Below are 22069 nucleotides of genomic sequence, written 5' to 3'. Positions count from 1 at the left end.
ATTGGAAGAGCTTCAGTTCTATAAAGTTACTCCATTGTTGTTTTGTTTTGTTTTGTTTTTTCTTTTATAATAGAGACGAAGAGTTGATCATTAATCATATAAAAGCTGCAGAGGCCGCCCTGAATGAGGTATGAATTTGAAGTGCTCCCTCTGATTTGTGTTCCAAACATGCCAAACTCTTAGAACTGTTTATTCTCAGGGGAGGAGAAAAGTTGTTGCAAAGCAACTTCCTTTCCTTAGAGTTGAAGTTTCCTCCCTCAACTTCTACCATCTTAAAAAACTATTGTGGAATAAAATGCAAGCTTGCAGTATACACACACCTTGTTCTAAATGTAGAATTTATGACAAAATTCACTTGCCTTCCCTCGCTGAGCACTATTTCTGGTTGCCAAGACTAATGCAACATACAAAAAATTAGCAATTGTGGTGGTTAACCCTCTACTGAAGAATGAGAGATCACATACTTGGTGGCCATAAAACATTTGGCTTTGTGTCTGCTACTTTAACCTCTGAAAATTATTAATAGGAAAAGAAAATGCAGGAAGTCATAATCTGTGGTCAGAACCTTCCATGGTATTTTTTTAAAGCTCATTTTAAATTTAATAATAATCTCAAGTTTTCTCTCTGACTTGTACAAGTGTGGCCTGGTATAAGACTATTTGAAGGTCCAACAAAGCTATACATATTAATTATTTAGGAGAAAGGAATATTTTCATATTATAGTATAGCTCTAATGGTAGGTGGTTTTATAACTGCTTTCAATCTACAGCAGCACAGAGCAAGAGATGTTTTCATTACCTTAGAGTGTCCATTTCCCTTACTACATCTTTAATTCCTAGCAAAATGGGAATCTCTTCTTTATTTTAGTTTCTGTATTCACCAAAACTGTTGTTAACTTTATTTTCAGATATCTTTTTCAAGTCTCTTTCCTTTAATGCTCATGGAAAGTGACAGAACCTAAACTGCGTGGTTCACCTACAGCAAACTGTGCTGATAAGAAATTTCCTTTGTGCCACCACCATCTTCATACTGGCTTCTTTCAAACTTTGCAAGTGAATGTCATGCAGCAACTGCTGTGTTTTTACAGTAATAGATACGTCGTGCCATGTCCTTGGCCTTTCTCTTTTCAGGGCAGGGTGCTTTTTTCTTTTTTTGGTAGCATTCTCTCCCAGCACTGTGAATGAGAGATTTATTTGCAATGAAAATTCAATCAGTCGTACTTTATCCATGGATGTTAGGTCCAGTGATCAAAGCAAGTCCACTCAATGGGCTCAAGGGGACACCGTTCACCCCCGCTGGTGTGTCTGAAGGAGAATTACCACTGATGCTGGGGTATTTTCCCTTTAGGTCAGAGACGAGGCTGTGGCATCAGATGCTGCAGCAGCCGCGCCACTCCCCAGCCTGAAGACCCTTTCAGAGGAAGCAATGAGAGACAGGCCAGAGGCTAGATCATTCCAGGTTAGAGTCTAAAACCAATCCTGGTTTTTTTTTTTTAAATTTTCTTTCTTTTTTGCATCTGAGCTGCAACAGGCAGACAGATTATGCTCTGAGCATGTGGAGAGCAAAAAGCTTCAAAAGTATTGCAGTCAACAGTTGAAAGAATTTCCATGTATACTCTTGCACATGGTATTTCAGAGATGATGTCAACTTTCAGTTTTGCAGTTACAGTATTAAATAATGGATGGGAAAACAAACATGGGCAGAAGTATATATATTTGGAAATTAATATCCCTCTATCCCCTTCACTTTTTTTCCCATTAATATACACAAGACTAATTAAAAAAACCCCACAAACAAAACCAAAACTAAGATCCCCACAAAAAAGCAAAACCGAACAAACAAAAAAGATGAGATTTTCAGGCTCCTTCTTGGTCAGTATCAGATTTTTTCAACCCACGGTTCTAGAATTAACTGTGGTGTTTAGAGCATTCCTCATTTAAAAGAGATTGCTATTTAGAATGTTTAAATATAGAAGCTATTTTGCTTCTGTAGGTTTAAAGACTTGCACATTTCAAAATACTAATTTTTTTAGGACAAAACAATGAGTGGAAAAAAAAGAGAAATTTACCAATAATGTGCCATATTTTCAGCTCTGAATGCAGATTCAGTGCAATGCATCCTTATTGTTTTTAAGTTTGGTCTTCTACAGAAACAATCCCTTAGTCTTTATAGTTGTGCAGAATACATTAGTGCTAAAGCAGAATTTTTTTCCTAATGAGAGAACAAAAGGCAGAGTGAGTACATATTTCTTTCATTGTGCTTCTCTGTCTGAATTAGGGAGAGAGTAGGTAATCAAGTAAAGTGCAAGGAACTTAGACAGGGTAAGTATTGCATACAGTGTGTAAGCTTCTGCAGTAATTCCTCCCAATTGATTGTAGATTTTCTGTTCTAATGCAGAATACAATTGCAGGATCAGGGTCACAAAATCAAACATTCAAGAAAGGCAGATTATAATTTCTCACTGTTGCCCTCTTGCATGCATACATACATTTCAATATGATAAAGACATAAATTATGTGTGCATTATCGTGTTTCCACACTAAAATATGGAAATATGAAATATATAATGCCTTGAGAGTCCCATGAAGCTTAATTAGCACAGATGAATTTTTTTGTCAAACGGTTGAATTACAAATATTTCCCCAGTACAGTGATGATCCATTTTAGAGCTGCACAAAAGGTCCCATGGGTGGCATCTTTCCACAGGAGGCATTTGTGGCAATCGCCAGCTTTAAAATCCTTATTTTCTAATTTGGTAGTGGATGCTGCTTTTTTTTTTTTTTTAAGTCCCATCTCAACTCCCATTCTTTTTTGACCTCACAATGATTGCAGAAGCACCTGCAGCCTTTTCCCTCTTTCTCTCCAGAAGAGAATCATAAACACGAAAAGTTGCATTTCATATTTGCACAGAGTGCTTGTGGTATAAATAAGATAGTACAGTATGTGCTGGGGAGCTCGCTGGTGGGGCAGAACTGTGAAGTTCTTGTTCACCTGCAGCCTCAGGTGCACTTGGTAACTCAATACATATACAAACAGCAGCAATGGCTCACAGTCTGTGTCACTGTGAACTTCCTTTTCTCCACACCTTTTCCTCTTTCTCCCTTTTCACATCTCTCTTTCCCCCTTTTCCCTCTCTCTCTCCTCTGCCCTCATCTCTACTTCCTGTTTGATTCCTTTCCAAGCACATTATTGAGGTTTTATGATAAAATTTGCCTTTTTATAGACAGAGGTCACCTAATGGATTTTAATTTTACTCCATGCCAAACTGTATTAAGGGCAATCCTGTAATCTTGAGTGAGGTAAGCATTTAGGAATCATTTTAGGGGCACTTGTCATTGAAAGCAGTGGAGTTGTTTGCAGGCACATCCTCTAGAACTGCCTTAGTTAGTCTGCGATGCGCATATTTAAATTAAAGGCCTTATAATCTTCAAGAATCCTCTTTTAGGACTAGAACCACAGAACCAAGACATTTTGGAGATTTTTTTCTCATGAAAAAAGATGTGATATGGGTTAATTTGCCACTGCTGTTTCCTAGGCACCACAATGAAACAACCCGATTGATTTTAGCTGGGTTAACATCTATTCTGAAGATCAGCAATGTGAAAACTGAAAAGGAAAACTGAAAAACCTTTGTAAATCCCTGTTTGTGGTACAAGGTTAATTTTTGTCTGTATCACAGGTTTACATTCAAAAGTCCAATTTCATACCATCTGAAGGGAAAAATTATAACAAATAAAATATGATTATGCATTGTAAAGAAGACCAATAATTTCAACAGTTAGTTGAGACTACTTGGGGTAGATATAAAGTGACCAGTACTGCCAAATCATCTGTGCTCTCTTGTCCTGCTAACTTTATCATCAATCTAAACCAATATAACAAAATTGGGACATTATTCCACTACATACATGGAAACAGCTACATTTTTCCAGTTCTAGTGCAATCAGATTATTTGTTTTCAGAGGTCTGTAGGTTTACAATGCTTCTTTTGTTACTGCAAGTTAATTTTTTTGCTGTGGAGTGGAAGGATTAGTAAATTGACTCATCTTGGAAGTGTGAACATCAGCTTGAAACTATGTGGTAATTTTTTGTGAACAAAAATTGAACTTGCAGTGAGCCTTGTATTTAAATAGAATGAAAAAATTGTATCAAGAGCTCAGTGCTGTACTGCATACTTGAAAACATCACAGCATCTTCTAACTAGGGTGTGGACTCATTCCCTGCTCCTCAATTACATTAGTATTCAACATTCTAGAAGAAATACAAAATCCAGTGTTAGACCTTTTTGATGTTCAAGTCCTGGGACTAAGAATCTGCCTGGCTTACAAACTGTATTTGATTTCTCTGCTAAAAAAAAATTCTGTCTTTTGTAACAAATGTGGATGTGTGCTATTTGGCATTTAAGTGTAGCTAATGATTCCTTTTACTTTTATTTAAAGAACATGTTTAGACATCTTAGGGAACTCTACTCACTGGCAGCTGCCAGAATTGAAGCATTACGTGCAGGAAGACAATCTTCACAGGCTCACTTTGAATCCGAAGCAGCTTTGGTGCCTCTTACTCCTGCTACTGATGGTAAGTGTGCTTTGCAAGCAATTACAGTCACTTGGATGTGGGTTCCCAGCCAGCATCTCCCTTCATGCTGCACAGCTTCTGTAGGAAAATACAACAGCAATTAATTGTAAACATATTGAAGCAATAAAATTAGTGCAAACAGAAATGTTCAGAGACATATATCAGAAGAGAAAGAAGGTGATGAAAGTTAACACAGGACTTAAAATTAGTGCTGTATTTTTTTTCTATTGGTCATTATTTGATTAGGGGTTTTTTTGTTGTAGTTTGAATGTTGCTTGGTTGGTTGGATTTCTTTTGGTTTTGGGGAGTGGTGGTGGTGGGTGGGTATGTGTTTGGTTTTTGAGGTTTTTTGGGTTTTTTTTTTAATATTATTATCCTTCCTCCTTTCCTGGAACTTTCCTTTCCTGGAACTTTCCTTGCCTTGAAATTTCCTTTCCTTGCCTTGAAATTTCCTTTCCTTGAAACTTCCTTGAAATATCTTTTCCTTTCCCTGAAATTTTCTGTCCTTTCCTTGAAATTTCCTTTCCTTTCCCTAAAATTTCCTTGAAATAGCCTTTCCTTGAAATTTCCTTTCCTTTTCTTGAACTTTCCTTTCCTTGAAACTTCCTTGAAATTTCCTTTCCTTTCCCTAAAATTTCTCTGAAATTTCCTTTCCTTTCCTTGAAGTTGCATTTCCTTTCCTTTTTTAAAAATATCCTTTAGTTTCCTTGCCTTGAAATTTCCTTTCCTTGCCTTGAAATCTGCTTGCAATTTCCTTGTCTTGAAATTTCCTTTCCTTGAAACTTCCTTGAAATTTCCTTGAAATATCCTTTCCTTAAATTTCCTTTCGCTAAAATTTCCTTGAAATTTCCTTTCCTTTCCTTGACATTTCCTTTCTTAAAATTTCCTTTCCTTTCTTTGAAATTTCCTTTCCTTTCCTTGAAATATCCTTCCCTTGAAATTTCCTTGACATTTCATTTCCTTTCCTTGAAATTTCCTTTCCTTGAAATTCCCTTTCCCTTCCTTGAAATTTCCTTTCCCTTTCCTTTCCTTTCCTTGCAATTTCCTTTCCTTTCCTTCATAGACTTTTCCCTTTCTTTTTGTTAGAAGCCATTAACATTTTGTAATAGCCTTTCCTTGCAAACACAACCATTCCAGTATTGTGCATTTCCTTGCTTATTACAATTTACTTTCTCCAAACAGAATCTTCACACTGCCACATTGAATCTGAAGCAGGTGGTTCACCGCCTCCACCTCCACCTCCTCCTCCTCCTCCTGCTCCCACTTCTGCTCCTCCTCCTCCACCTCCTCCACCACCATCACCTCCACCTCCACCTCCTGCTTCTGCTCCTCCTCCTCCTCCTTCTGTTGCTGTTCCTGCTGCTGCTCCTGTTCCTGTGGGTAAGTGTGCTTTGTGCCTTTCAAGCAATTAAAGTCACTTGAATGTGGGTTCCCAGACAGCATCTCCCTTCATGCTGCACAGCTTCTCTGGGCAAACAATACTTAAATATAAACATAAGGGAGTATTAAAACTAGTGCTAAGAGAAATGTTCTGAGACTGTTTTCAGAAGAGAAAGGAGATGGTGGAAGCTAACACATGGATTAAAATTATTAGTCTAGTGTTTTTTATTATTGGCTCCTATTTCCTTGTGGGGTTTTTTGGTTTTAGTTTGGGTTTGGATGCTTGGTTGATTGGAATTTTTTGGTTTTGGGGAGGGGTTGAGGTGTGTGGGTGGGTGTTTGATTTTTGATTTTTTTTCTTTTTTTACTTCTTTTAATTGCTTGCTTTCTTTCTTTTTAACCAAAGGCTTTTCCCTGTCTTTCTGTTTTAAACCATTAACATTTTGTAATCACCTTTCCTTGTAAGCATAACTATTTCCATTCTGTGCATTTCCTTGCTTATTAAAACTTTTTACTAAACAGATCTTCTTCAGCCTCACATTTCACCCCAAGCAGCTGGTAGAGCTGCTGCTCCTATTCCTGCTCCTGCTGGTAAGTGTGCTTTTCAAGCAATTACAGGATGTGGGTTCCCAGCCAGCATCTCCCTTCATGCTGCACAGCTGCTGTAGGCAAACGCAACAACACTTAATTGTAAATGCACAAAACACTTAATTGTAAATGTAGCATTCCATAATGTAGCATTAAAACTAGCACAAACAGAAATGTTCAGAGACATTTTTCAGAAGAGGAAGGGGATGGTGAAAGCTAAGACAGGGATTAAAATTTTTGTAATTTTTAGTAGGTTGTTTTTGTTTTTTTTTTTCTAGTGGTCCCCATTTGCTTGGTTATTTTTATTTTTGTTTGTGTTTGGTTGCTTGGTTGTTCGGATTTTTTTGGTTTGGGGGAGTGTTGGTGGCAGGTGGATGGGTATTTGGTTTTTCATTTTTTTCTTTCATTACTATTTTAAATTTTTTAAAGGCTTTTTCCTTTCTTTCTGTTTTAAACCATTAATGTTTTTGTAATAGCCTTTCCTTGCAACCGCAACCATTGCAGTTCTTTGCATTTCCTTGCTTTTTAAACTTTGCTTTCTCTAAGTTGTAGAAATTTGTCAGACTGGGCTTTTTTCTTGTCATCCTCTGTCTTGCATTTTTTTTCTTGGAAATAGTGTAGGACAGAATTCAGTAAATGTGGACCTCAAATAATTGTAACTTTTTCTTAGTACTGTTAGTAGTGAATGGTTTATTTGCTTTGAGACATGTGAATGTTCTTACAGTGATAGTAAGTAAAGTAAAATCTGATAGTGTCATGGGTTTGACATTGGCTAAAAGCCAATGCACCTACAGTGTGTTAAAAGCCAGTGCACCTACAAAAAATCCTTTACTTATTCTCCTCTGCCACAGTTGAGTAGAGGAGGGGGAAAGAACAATTAAAAAGCTCATGGGCTGAGATAAGGATTAGAAGTAAAAGACTTCAAAGGCAAAACAGGCTCAAAACTTTAAAATATATAAAGAAAAATCTATTAATGAAATTTAAAAAGAATCATGAGATTTAAAACCCTTCCATAGCCCTTCTTTCCTTCCGACCAACAACAGAGGGAGACAAAACATGGGGCTTTTAGTCAGTTTGTCACTTCTAAAAGTCTTTCTTCGGTCTGCTTAGGGAGAGGTGTTTTTTTGCTATGCCATGGAGTCTCTTCCACAGGAGACAGTTCTCTGTGAACTTTTCCAATGTCGTTCTAATTTTCACGAGTAGCAGCCCCGCCCAAATTTGCTGCAACATGAGTCACTCCCAAGGGCAAAGAAGTCTTCCCACAACTGTTTTTTCATGGGCCATTTGGTTCATGGGGTTTTGTTTTAAGGATAAGCTGTTCTAGTATGAAAGCAAAAGTGTTTTTCTTCTATCTCTGGAAGCAAGGCTTCTCTCTCTCTTTCAAGTCTTTCACTTGATCACAGCTTCTCAGCATCCACACGTTCCAGGATGAGCACCTTTTTCTCACAGGCTGCAGGTGATTTCTGTATTCCCCCACGCACTTAATGAATTACAAGGAAATAGATTGTTGTGTTATAGTCCTCACCACAGCTTGCAGGAGAATTTCAGCTTTGAGGCCCAGAGCACCTCCTCCTCCCCCTCCCTCTTCTGCACCAACCTTAGTGTCGCCATGTTGCTCTCCTCGCATGTCTTCCCCTTTTCCTTTTCTCTGACTCAGGAGAGAATTAGTGTTCGTAAGTTCATTTGTTCCCAAGTTCTATCAATTGAAAAGTTTTATAGACCTCTGCAGCGTTGAAAGGTTGATCCTATGCAGGCTTCACCCTGGGCAATTGCTCGCCATGCCCCTCACACTGATCACACGGCTCCCACCGGCGCCATGCGGGACGCGCCAGCTGCCGGCTCCACTCAGTGCCTCTCCTCATGTGGTGCACCAAAAAGGGGAAAAAAATCCACTGCCACTACTTCTGGCTCTTCTGTTGGCAGCATGGCTGGCTAAAAGCGGCTAAGCAAATAAAGCTCATTGTGAGCCACACTGAGACAGCCGCACCACATGGCGCCAGCCTGGCTGTGCCCATCTTGGCTGCGCTGTCCTGGCCACATGGCCAGCCCTGGAGCAGGAAGACCGTGGCACCTACCCACCTCTCCGAGGAAGAAAAAGAGAGTTCCCAAGGTTTTGTCTTTCATAAATAAATTATCATAGAGGCAATACAAGCTTTTGTAATTGACTTAGCAGTGTGCCTATTCTCAGAGGGAGACAGCAATTGGTTTTGCTTAGCATGGAGGAAGCTTTTAGCACCTCCTCACAGAAATATCACTTACATGGCTGGCTTCTTCCCTCCTGACCAAAAATAAACCCATGCAAAACCAACATATGCCACAAAAGAGAATTTTCCAGCTACTGAGATGATGGCAGACATGAAAGAATGGAGATATCAGTACAGGCAAAACAGAAAAGCATACTGACAGTGTTTACTTATCTGGAAGTGTCTATAATACACCAAGCAGCGATGTCTCCCAGAAACTAATTTTTTACAGGAGTAGTAGCGATTCTTACCTGACTTTAATCAACTGAGCATCACTTGCCAACATTACTACATAGCCAAGGAATGCACATATCCCAGTACAAATGCTCTCCTTGTCATGTGTCTTTGCTTACACAAGTAATAGTTGTAACTAAATATTACAAATCATGCAGTTTAAAATAATAACAATATGAAACTTATATTATAAATCACATTATGTAACTTAGGACAAAGTTTACAAAAACACGTTAGTTCAACCCCACACATGCTATTTGGTAAAGAAAGTGCCTTTTCTATGCAAAAATGGTTTGATACTCAGTATTTTAGTTATGTGAACTTTTAACTTGTCAGATTATTGTAACATACTGGAATATTACAGTAATTTCATTAAAATGTTGCCTGCAACAATATGCTTGACTAATATTTGAAGAACATTAAGTGTTGATTTCAATTAATAGTGAAATATATCCAAAAACAAATAAATCCCTTCTGTGGCCAACAGGGCAAGTGTTCCCCAATAACAGTGACAGGGAGACTGTAGAATAAGTTTGTTTACTTGATTAAAAAACACAGCCTTGGAATTATAATGATGAGGGATAAAAGATCTCTGTAAGTATTGTGTAGCACTTCAAATAAAGTGCCATTGTTTTCCAACCCTTCTGAGGGCAGGATACTTGTGCTAATGTCCTTTGTCTATTAAAGATTAGTATCTATAATCAGGTGCCGTGTGTTTCAAATGAGCACTTAAGAAGCAAACAGTTATAAGTACTTCACATACATACCCTTGTGAGAGGTATTTAACAGGAAACGTAGATTTGCTCTTGATTTGTTTTTCTATTTTTTTTATTCCAGCACACAGGGGAGAGCTTAGACTCAGAACCTATACTGTTTCTGGAACCGACACAACATCCACTGTGGCACCAGACAGAACTGTGCCTGTACCCTCCAGTGTGGTACCATGCAGAACGCACACTCTGTATACCACCGACACATCATCCAGTGTGACACCAGACAGAACAGGTGTTGGATCATCAGTGGACATATCCTCCCACAGGATATCCGACAGAAGTTACAGTTTGTCTGCAAGCAACATACCCATGTCCATTGTGACGCCAGACAGAACAGGTTTTGGATCATCAGTGGACATGTCCTCCCATGGGATATCTGACAGAATGTACCCTCTGTCTCCAACCGACACATTCTCCAGTGTGACACCAAGCAGAACAGGTTTTGGATCATCAATAGACATGTCCTCCCATGGGGCACTTGACAGAATGTACCCTCTGTCTCCAACCGACACACTCTCCATTCTGATACCAGAGAAGGTAGGTTTTGAATCATCAATGGACATGTCCCCCCATGGGGTATGTGACAAAATGTACATTCTGTCTCCAACCGACACATTCTCCGTTGTGACACCAGAGAAAAAAGGTTTTGGATCATCAATGGACGTGTGCCCCCCATGGGATATCCAACAGAATGTACACTCTGTCTCCAATCGACACATTCTCCAGTGTGACACCAAGCAGAACAGGTTTTGGATCATCAGTGGGCATATCCTCCCATGAGATATCTGACAGAACGTACCCTGGGTTTGCAACCAACACACTCTCCAGTGTGACACCAGACAGAACAGGTTTTGGATCATCAGTGGACATATCCTCCCACAGGATATCCGACAGAAGTTACAGTTTGTCTGCAAGCAGCATACCCTCCAGTGTGACATCAGACTGTCCAATATGTCCACTGATGACCCAAAACCTAAGTACAAGTTTTGGATCATCAACGGACGTATCCTCCCATGCGATATCCGACAGAAGTTACAGTTTGTCTGCAAGCAACATACCCTCCAGTGGGACACCAAGCAGAGCAAGCATTGGTCATCAAGGGACACATTCATCAACCTGACACCAACCAGAAACAGTACTGGGTCATCAATGGGTGCATCCTCCCATATGACAGGGAGCAGAACTGGTACTGGGTCTTCAGTCAACAAAACCACACAGAACTAGTTCTTTGCCTTCAGTCAGGTCTTTCAGCCTGAAGGTCTTACCCAGCACCAGGAGAAATCAGGGAATTTAATTATTGGATGTGACAGTTTTCTTGAGCAGTATCCTAGCTTCTCTTCAGGAGAAAAAAAAATCCAGCAATGTAAAAAGACCTAATTAAAGTAGAATTAAAAAAGGAGTAATTAAAGTACCAACCTTTGTATTATAGTTCAGTGTATGTAGTTTTTGGTTGTGACAGCTATAGGTGGCCTAAAGCTGCACAGATGATGTGGCATAACAAGACAGCAACTCAACCAGCCTAATCCATTGGATAGTAGAAGCAACCAAGTCCCCGGGTGTGTTACTGATAGGCTGGATTCAAGTTCAAACAGGGGACTTCAGCCAATCCGTTTGAACCATGAATGCACCCATATCATTGGCCAGTGAGCTGGTGGAGCTAAGACCCTTGTCCAATCAGCTATGTAAGAGTGGGAAATTTGAAGCCCCTATAAAAGAGGGTGCCTTTTGTTGGTTTTCCCAGCTTTTACAGAGATGGGCAACTGGAAGGCATTTAAAAAGATTTGATTCCATTATCAGTCTCGATGAATAGTGAGACACAAGAGATGTAAAACTCAATGCCATTCCATCAGAAGCCAACCTATTTCCTGGTTACAATACCTTATAAATGTTTTTCAACCTATTAGCTTTTGCCACACAATGCTGCTATTAACTCTTAACACAAATCGCCTCTATTTTTCCCCACATGGTCCTGCTACAATGCATCTTTCACAGTTCTAATTCTCTAAAATATCTAGTCTTTTTGCAGGGCCATATTTTGAAACTTGTTGAAACTTGTTTCTAGTTCAGTCTCTCTCCACAATGTCATCTCTAGTCCATGGCCTTCCTAAGTCAGCACACCTTACCTCAGTGTTTGCATACAGGTGTACAAGACTGTGAGCTTTCTGTCAGGTTGTGAGAATTCTTCACAAATCCATTTCCCACAGCCATTCAATAAGCATTGGCTGTTGCTGCATGGACTCAGTGTGTGTGTATGTCACATTCCTGTCTCTACCATCAGCGACTTTTGTCTGTAATTTCATATTTTTATGAAAATATGCATTCATATCTTCACATTTCTGTGTTTCTAATTATTTGTACACCAAAGAACTTACTTTTTAAATTCTTACTTATTGCAGTTGTTAATTTTTATGTAGTATATTTTAAAATGTTACAAAAAACCACCTTTTGAGTAATTTTCCTCATTCTTAAAAAAAAAAATCCCATAAGCCATTTTAGTCTCCGTCTCCCAAAGTTGTTTCATACCTGTCTATTTTAAACCAGGACTAGAGTACTTTAATAGGATTGAGAGAGGTCCATGAAATGCACACCAGTGATTCCTCTTGTGGAACGTCATAGCCCTGCCATGAGGCTCTTTTTTTATTGGTGTTTTTTTGTTTGTTTGTTTGTTTTGTTTTTCTTTCCTCCTCATCAGTGTAACTGCAGCCACACATTGAGTTGCAAACTTAAGCCAGATGAGCAGAATAAAAACGATGTGATGGGCCTTTGGGAGCACCCTTGCTGATCTTTCTGTTTTTTCCATTGAGCAAGGCTCTGATCCAGGCAAAGAGATTGCACTTAGCGCTACAGAACCATTTGGCAGGAACTCCATTGATTTCTAGGAACAGCTGGAGGCCTGTGTCTCCCCAGAATGTTTTGGCTGTCCCAGGCTTTGTTGGGTTTTGGCTGCAAATGCCATTGCCTTTGCTTTCTGATCTAGAAGTACCATGGCTGGGCAAAAACTGCCCATGGGCCATATTTCAAAGGCAGTTTGGTCTGGAGTTTGTGAATGAAGGAGACCTTCATCCAATTCCATAGGAAAAACCATAGGAAAAAAAATCATAAAAGAGAAGTTCCCATCCTTAACAAGCAACTGACAATTCAGAAGGGAATGTAGAGCTTATTTACGGAATGAAAAGGAAAGGAATCTTCCAATGGAGTTGTGGTTTACAGAGTTTTTATTCCGACTCCCACTCACAGCTGGCACTGGAGAAAGCCATGTCCCTGGAATTGTCAGTGTCTTCTGTCTGCCATGAATTGTTTTGCTGCAACAGAGGCATCAGGTGGAGAGAGGCTTAGCTGATGTTAGGAACAGGAGCTGCCCCAAGGAGAAAAAAATAAACAAATTTTTACTTCCCAAATCCATCTCCGCACAGGCTCAAGCAGGATTCCTCTGGTTCCCAGAAATACACAGAAATAGGGCTGAGAAGGCCATCTGGACATACATGTTCATGCCCAAGACCTTGCTGATGCCATTTGGGTTTTGCCTTTTTTCTATGTTTTCTATATTCTTTGCATATATGTTTGTAGCTCTGTATCCTACTGTATTAGTCACCAGTTTTCCCAATACTTTTCCAAGTCCTTTTCCTAAGCAGAAAGACAAAACAAATTCCAGAGCTCCAAGCGCTGCGGGGGGTCCAAGGCCCTGGTGCCATCTTGGTTCTTCCTGGCACACAAGAACAACTCTTTGAGATGCATTTTAATGGACAAAGTACAGCCAGTGCCAAGAGGGGGGACTCCAGAGAAGGAACTTGACCTGGGGGGGAATTGCATCACCACTTGTTGTCCTAATTAGTGCTTTTTATCAATTACGCTAATTTCCTAAAACCTACAAATATGTACTCATCTCTGGAGGGAGTGGGCTTTTGTGGACATCTTCCATAACTGCCCCTGAAAACTTCCAAATAAAGATCCATTTTTATATTATCTCCTTACTAAAATTATCTCTACTTTCATTTCCAGGTTGGGAAAAAGGCAACATTGCCATCACAGGCAAACGTGGCTCATAATCTCACTAATCTGTTCATCAAGGTATCTTCAGTTTGCTGCTAGCTCTTTGGGAAGGCTGCTTGCTGTCCAAGAATTTTGTTCTTTTCAGGAAACTCAAGATACTTGCTTAAGTTCCCCTTTTCTACAGACTTGGGCTATTGTTGAAAAAAATGAGGGGCACAAACCATTGCTTAGGCAACTTCAACAAATCTAACGTTGATCCCAGTAGGTCTTAGGCCCTTGTTCTGTCAATTGACAGGGGTGTTTTAAAGGACACAGACACCAATGGAAAGAAAGATCATATTTTACTAGGAATATTAAGGCAACAGAAAAGTGAAACAATACATTCAATAAAACTGTGTGCTTGGCTTTAGTGACAAGCAAAAACAAGCAAGGTAATCTCATTACTATATGAGAGACGGGACAGTGTTTGAGAAAGATCCATCACCAATGGCGTGAACGCCTGGATCTCTTGCCAAAAAAATGAAATTTATTTACTGTGTCTGGGTGATCTTCAGGACAATGAATAACTACTTTTTAAGCTTTACATGACATATACCCGGTATTGAAGATTAATGCTTATTCCATAAAATAAAATTAAAGAAAAAAATTTACTCTGCTCTAATCCATTTCATTTTGCTCCAAATTCTGCTTAGCATTTGGATCAATAGAAACACATGTGCCTATGTATTCCTCCGTCTTTCTCTTTCAATTTTGCCATTCATATTTGTTGTAAAATTGGTGAAATTAAAGATTCTGAAGCAGGATTTCTGTTTGCAGCATTTATACTGAGATGAAATATCCACAGTTCACTATTATAAAGAAGACATTTATTTTATAGCATGATTTTCTGGAACGTGTGTTGTTTTTAAAAAATAAGAATGCTATATCATCACTAGTACTTTGTGTTTCAAATAAATTGCTACAATGTTCCTGAAGGTAATACTAAAATTAGATGAATCAGACCGGACAGCGAACTGCAGTATAGGGAATACTACATTAATTTCAACTACTCCTTCACTTGTCTTTCTAACACAAAAAAGGAAAAAAAAAGCAAAGTATCTCCCCTTGAAGGTTTCAAAGATGGGTAGGGGGGTGGCAGCAGAAAACAGGAGAACAATGAAACAATAAAAATTAAATACTAACAGAATCTGTCGGCCTCAAAACAATTAAAAGATTCAGAGTTCGTTCAGCCATTGTCTGTCATTTGTACATCAGAAAAGAGGGAAATCAATATTTGTTTCTTGGAGAGTTCCAACCCCAGCACGTGGTATTGATAGTTTCAACAGTGTAAAAGATCAATACTTTTCACAACAAACCTTTCACTTTTCCGCTGTTAGAAAAGGTTTGTGAATTGGCTGGTAACACTGCTCTTGTTTAACGTTTTCTTTTGGGGAGTTGATGTTATTTCTATTGGCATTACTAGTGAAAATTTTTGCACTACTATTGCTGTTTTAACACAAATGATGAATGCATAAATAAAAAAAACCTTCACCACACAGGTGACAGCCATGAGAAAATATGCAACCAAAAAGTGCTGCAGCAAAGTCCCACTAACCATGGGTGACAGGAGCTGCTTTGTCCCCAACAAATGCCTGAGGCATTTGCAGGCTGCAGCAGTTTATGGCAGGCCCTTTTTATAATTTTCTGATCTCATTGCTATCCTGCAAAGCCCAGAGACACATCTGTGGAGGCATGGCCAGTCATGACTTCTAGTTGTCACGGAACCTTGACACAGCCGGGACCTCTCTACTGGCAGATTGTTTTCTCAGTTTCAGCTCTGAATGGGAGGAACTCATGCGAAAATGAAATTTATCCTGAACTGGTACTATTGAAAAATGCTATCTGTGTTTCTTTGACTCCTGTTCTCAATGTGTCATATCACCTGATTCTTTTATACAGCTTCTGCATTATCAGTCTACTAAGTGCTGTAAGGGGGTTTATATCTCACCCCTCAGGAGAGGGGGGAAATAAAAGGCTCCTTACTGTGTTTGCAGGAGAAAAAGTAACCGATCTCTCTTAGAGCAGAGGGAATAGGAAAGGGGATGCTAGAATTAAACTCCTACCTGCTATCACTAAACTCTTCTCTACTTTTCCAGAGCAAATTTACAAAAATCGAACTTGCATGTGGTTTTCAGATAGGACTTCATGTGCTCTCCAGCAGGTCTGAGCACTGCTAATTGCTCTGTGGCTGTCTCATTCTTCCCAAGAGTGTTGTAAACTAGGCTACTGGAACCACAGCACATTTGGGATCTGGTAGCAAGGCAAATCTCCCCGTTCTCCTTCCACAGCTTCAAGCATTCTGGTTTTAGACATTATTGTTTCATTCAGTTTGTGCCTCCCAGTATGCTTCTCTTGAACATTCTCTGATTCAGGATGATTTTTTTTTCCATTGCTCCAGGCTTCCAAAATCAAGTGTGAATTATTTTACCTTTTCTCCAGAGTGCTAGGACTGTTCTAGGTTGGACCAGCAAAACATTGCTGTTCAAAAGTCCAAAGTCTGTAGAGCACTTCTTGTCACTATGGTCTGTGGCAAGCAACACTGGGTGAACTAGTGGAATTTAAGCATATATCTTGCATGAAATATATTCAAATAAGTCAGTGTCACTCTGCATTTATGAAAAAATTTTGTTTGATCCGCAAAAAAGATAACCACAATACTAGAGAATATCGGTTCCAGGGAAACGGGCCTTGGAACGCGCCCTCTCCATGCATGCCGAGAGAAATACAGAGAGCTGCCTGGATAGCTCAGCCTCCCACGGAAGAAGAAGAAGATTTTACTCCCTTAGATCGTCAACTTCTAGAAGTGCCAGTGTAGAAGTAGAAACCACAGTAGCTGTTACCATCACAGACTCTGCTGTACACCTGATGGATACTAATGTAAAAAGACCCTTGAAAGATAAGCTTAGTTCTTTACTGTTTGAGAGATCATCTGCCAGTAAAAAGAGATGAAATAGAATTCCAAGAGTTATTGATGCAGACTATCAAGGGGTTGTTAAAATTATGGTTAGAACATTTTTTCCTCCTGTATCTATTCCCAAAGGTTCACCAATTGCTCAGCTTATTCCTTTTAAGTCTTGCGTCCCCTGTACGGACTACAAGGAATGGGGAACAGGAAGCCTTGGTTCCACAGGTAAACAAGAAATATATTGAGCCACAGACATCACAAGACCTAAACCAGACAAACAGGTAACCCTGACACATCCTAATGGTGATTCTATTACAAAGAAACTTTAAAAGCCACCATTGTTACACGGCCTTTTTAGCAGCGGCCGCTGGAAGGCAGCCAATCCTCAAAATCAGCTAGACCACTGATACACCTGTTTGGATTGATCAGTGGCTGCTGTCAAAGGAAAAGCTGCCCATAATCCAACCATTAGTGCAAGAAGAGCTGGAGGAAGGGCACATAAAGGCATCGATTACCCCTTGGAACACTCCAATTTTTGCCATCCCGAACAAGAGTGGGAAATGGAGGTTGCTCAATGACTTATGTGCTGTTTATGCAATCATGCTAAGTACGGCTGCCTTGCAACCTGGTCTTCCATCTCCTACTATGATACCTGAGTCGTAGAATATATTGATCATTGATCTCAAAGATTGTTTTTTTACCATTCCCTTGCATCCAGAAAACACTAGTCAATGTTACATTTTCTGTTACATCTATCAATAAGGCAGAACCGAACAAAAAGTATGAAGAACTTTGTTTGCCCCAAAGCACGCAAAATTCCCCTACGATGTGCCAAATTTATGTGGCTTGGGCATTAGAACCTGTTCGGCAGCAATTCCCTGAGTATATCATCTATCACTACTTGGATGATATATTAGTAGCTGCAAATTAAACTATGTAACTGTTCTAAAACCATGACAGTTTTGCTAGAAGAAAGGGGTATAAGAATTGCTCCTTATAAAGTGCAATCTTCTGCTCCTTAGAAATATCTCAAGTAGCAGATTGATCAGTCTGTAATGAAGCCACAGAAACTCACCATTACAACTGAGATGAAAACTGTACCTGATGTGCAGAAGTTAGTAGAAAATATTCAATAGATAAGACCTATTTGTGGGATAACTAATGAAGAACTTGGATCACTAATACAGTTACTAAGTACTGCGTCTTGAGCAGATGAATGCCAGATCCAAGATAAAAAACAACAGCAAGCCTTAGATCACATTGCCACAAAGGTTGCTACCTCACACGGACCTCCTCTGATTGAAGATGTTCCAGTTCAACTGATGATCATCACCCAGAACAAAGAAGATGACAATTATGCCAAGCATCCTTTCACCTTGATTTATCAATAGGTTAAAACTTAAGCTAATCCTTTCGTTATTATAGAAAGAGTATTTTTACCTGTAAAACAATCTAGAAATATTACCACTCAACTAGAACTTTTTGCTCATTTGACTATGAAGGGCAGTGAGAGAATATTAGAAATCTAGAGACATGAACCATATTCAATTGCTGTAGCATTAGCTAACTAATATCTTAAATAGAGAATTAAGCATTCTGTTTCTTTACAGATAGCTTTGGCTGGATATGATGGTAAAGTTCACAATACTTATCCATGGCACCGGGTGGTATCTTTAGTGGAGCATGAGCGTCTGGAGGACAGACCCTGGAGATTTGACTGTCCGGTGTCTGGGCAGACAGTATTTACAGATGTAGGTAAAAGGCCCAAAAGGGCTGCCTGCACTTGGCAGTAAGACAAAGCGTGGAAAAAGCATGTCATTTTTGGAGAGGTAAAAGATATATTGCAGACAATAGAATTGAAAGCTGTGATTTGGGCTTTTGAAAATCGGAATAATGAGGTCATTAACATTGTTTCTGATTCGCTTTATGTAGTTGGCTGTGTCCAACGCCTAGAAGGAGCAGTGCTTGAAGAAATGAGTAATGAGCATTTGTATTCCCTTTTAAGCTGATTGCTTAAAATCCTAAATCAACAACGGCAGGAATACTTGATTATTCATGTTCGTGGTCATCAAGCTCTCCCTGGTCTGTCTGAAGGTAACGCTCGAGCTGATCGGTTAGTAGCCACTGTCTGGCCAATGCCAAACTCTGATAAATTTCAGCAAGCCAAAACTTCCCATGCATTTCTTCATCAATCTGCAAAAATGTTAGGTAAACAATTTGCTATACCCCTTACTGATGCTTCTGGTATTGTGCAATACTGTCCTGACTTGTCAACCAGATGGCATTAGTTTAGTCATGGTGTTAACCCTAGGGGTACTCAACCCTTGCAATTATAGCAAATGGATGTAACTCATGTAGCAGAATTTGGTCAGAAAAAGTTTGTCCATGTTTGCATTGATACCTATTCTTGAGTTATATGAGCTACTCCCTTAACAGGTGAGACGTCGTGTTGAGAAACATTTGTGCAATTGCTTTGCCATATTAGGTATCCCCTTAGCAATTAAGACAGACAATGGTCCTGCTTACTGTTCCTTAAGATTCCAACGTTTCTGTAATTTGTGGGGTATTCGACGTGACACTGGTATTCCTCACAATCGTACCGGACAGGCAATTATTGAGCGTGCCCACCAGACATTCAAGGGCATGCTGCAAAACAAAAAGGGGGAACTCCAAGGTTATCCCCTGAGGAAAAAACAGCTAAAGCCATTTTTGTGCTTAATTACCTTAGAACAACAGGAGATAGGGAAGATCCACCTATTCTTGTGCATCATGCCCTCACACGTAATCCAAGTGAGGAATTGCCTGACGCCATTCAGGTCATGTTCAAAAGTCCAGAAACAGGGGTGTGGGAAGGACCAGCTACAGTCAAATTAAGAGGAAGAGCTTCTACGTGCTTACTTACAGATAAAGGCATTCGTTGGATTCCAGCCACGTGGGTGAAGCCCTATCTGAAAGCACCGTCCTCAACCCATGTTGTGCCCAGAGGCGGAGAGTCGGCAAAAGCACCGATTCCAGACAGCCCTGAATCCAATTCTTCGACAGCCGACCGTTGAACAACGGTTAGAATATCTACCAAATTTTCTGGACTATGCAGAGGAAGTACTAGCAACTTCACATAAGCTTAATACACACAGGTTAGATGTAGACAGACTTCTTTTACCTTCACTTCCATCACAAGTTGTAAATCAGATAGAAAATGCTTGATATCTGCATGGTTGTGCATGTAAGCCACAGGCTTAAGGCTCGTTGTATAAAGCGTCACTTAAAAACTTGGCGACAAGTTTGTCAAGAACATAATTTAGCAGTGGTCCGAGGGAAAAAGCAAAAATTTAAGCCTATTAACCTAATATGCAATAACTGTTCTTACACACTTAACACTATTACCCCAAGAATGGCAAGAGCTAAATTTTTAAGGCGTAACTCAAGAAGATATCAGAGTTATCTCCAAGATGTATCTTTGATAGAAATACATAAGCAAAGATTGTTACTGTGGTTGCAGTTTAAACTTGCTTTAATTGCTGTAGTAAACCAAATTGTACTAGAGAGCAAGATAATAGCTACTGAATGGAGAGTAAGAATAGCAATACCACAAATACGTCACTTTAGAGATTTTGAGTGAGAACAAGCTAAAGCAATTGGGGCAAAGCGCAGGCGTGATGGATGACAAGGGCAACAATGGCACCAGCCTGGCAAATATTAACAATGTTGCTTAGTGGAGTGATTAAGGAAACGCAGGGAGTATACAATATAGAGCAGCGAGCTGACATGAGGGTTACATAGGCTACCAGAACAGGGCAGAATCTTTCTGCTTATCACTAGCTACACCTTTGCATCCATTTTGCACCTGTTTAATTGGAATTCCCTTAGACTCAATGGAAGAATTTGGAAATTGGACCAGAGCTCACATTTATGGCAACTTAAGTAAGGCCTGGTCCAATTGGTGTACTAATCAAAATGGGATGATCACAGAAAATTGGTGTGAAACACAAAAAATCCCTAGAAATCCTTTAGGAGTTGAGGCATTTACAATCGCTCAAGGTTTAAATACTACAAGCCAGTGGCCGCAGGAATTGGATATTTTGGGATCAGTGCCAGGAAATTACTGTTTGTTCTTTGAGTACCACAAGGGTAAAGAGCTGATTAGGGAGAAATCAGGAAAACACGGCGATGGTAGCACTTGGATATCTCCTCTTTCTTCCTGGTATTACAATACCACAGCATACTGTGCCAGTTGGACATGGTCTGTATCCCTAAAACAAAAATCTGCAAGGATGTAACCTCCTGGAGTTTTCTCATTTGTGGAGATAAAGCTGAGCCTGTGATTCCTCAGAAAGCATTAGGAGGACTGTGCTATTTTGGGAAATTGACACTGTTTGCCCCTAGCATTCAACAGATGCTTGACATCAGGCACAAATTCCCTGCAAAATATCTTCAACAGGGCTCTGCTCCCTGGCTGGGAACAGCCCGGTTTTGCTGCCCTGAGCGCAGGCAGGAAGGAGCTCAGGCACGTGCAGAGGCAGCAGGCAGCTCGTGTTTGGAGGGGCCCGGGGCTGCGCGCCTGGAGCGACGCGTGGAAACAACCTCGGGGGAAGGAAGATGAGCTCCAGCTGGAGTGCCTGTGCTGCAAGGAGCACAAGCAATTCAGCCTTGCCAGGGTTTCTTAAGGGTGTGTTGGTGTTGCCCAGGAAATGTACACATTTGGGGAAGTGCCCTTGGAAGAGAGGGGCTTGATTCCCAAGGAAACTGCTTCTCCAGGAGCCCCCAGTGAGATAGGTGCAAGTGTCTCCATTTGACTCCCTGTGTTTCCTTCAGTCATTGAGGCCCCTTGCACTTGGCAGAGGGGCAGGGGAAGGATGTGAAGAGCAGCTTTGGCATCTGTCTGGGCCTGCAGAGACCAAGCCAAGCACCTGCAGCAGGGTTTGTTGCCCACCTTTGAGCACAGGTCTGAGTCGGATCATTTTTGTCCAGCCGAGTGCCCCAAAGCTCTCTTGGGGAGCTGTGAATTCAAAGGCCTTGATGCACACATTCATGCCATCTCCCCTATCTGGTGTGTCTTAACTCTTGGCAAGATGTGTTTGCCCCGTGCTTGCTGGAAGCTGCTCTGCTCCAGAGCCAGCAGCGAGCTGGGCTGTGCTGGCCAGGCACCATGGAGAGTCCTTCCCTGAGCACTTGGCTGGGCTTGGTGTGTCCCGGGCTGTCTTAGACACTTGGGGCAATGGATTTCTTCCAATCAGAGGCATTTTGGGCAGGGTGGGGGTGGCCCCAGAGCACTTGGCAGCGTATCCCAAGGGCCCTTGCTGACACAAGGCGCAGCACGGTTACCATGGAATGGAATGGAACAG

The sequence above is a fragment of the Molothrus aeneus genome (assembly GCF_037042795.1).
Source record: "Molothrus aeneus isolate 106 chromosome Z unlocalized genomic scaffold, BPBGC_Maene_1.0 scaffold_33, whole genome shotgun sequence".
Lineage (NCBI taxonomy): Eukaryota > Metazoa > Chordata > Aves > Passeriformes > Icteridae > Molothrus > Molothrus aeneus.
This window is presented reverse-complemented; position numbering follows the sequence as displayed.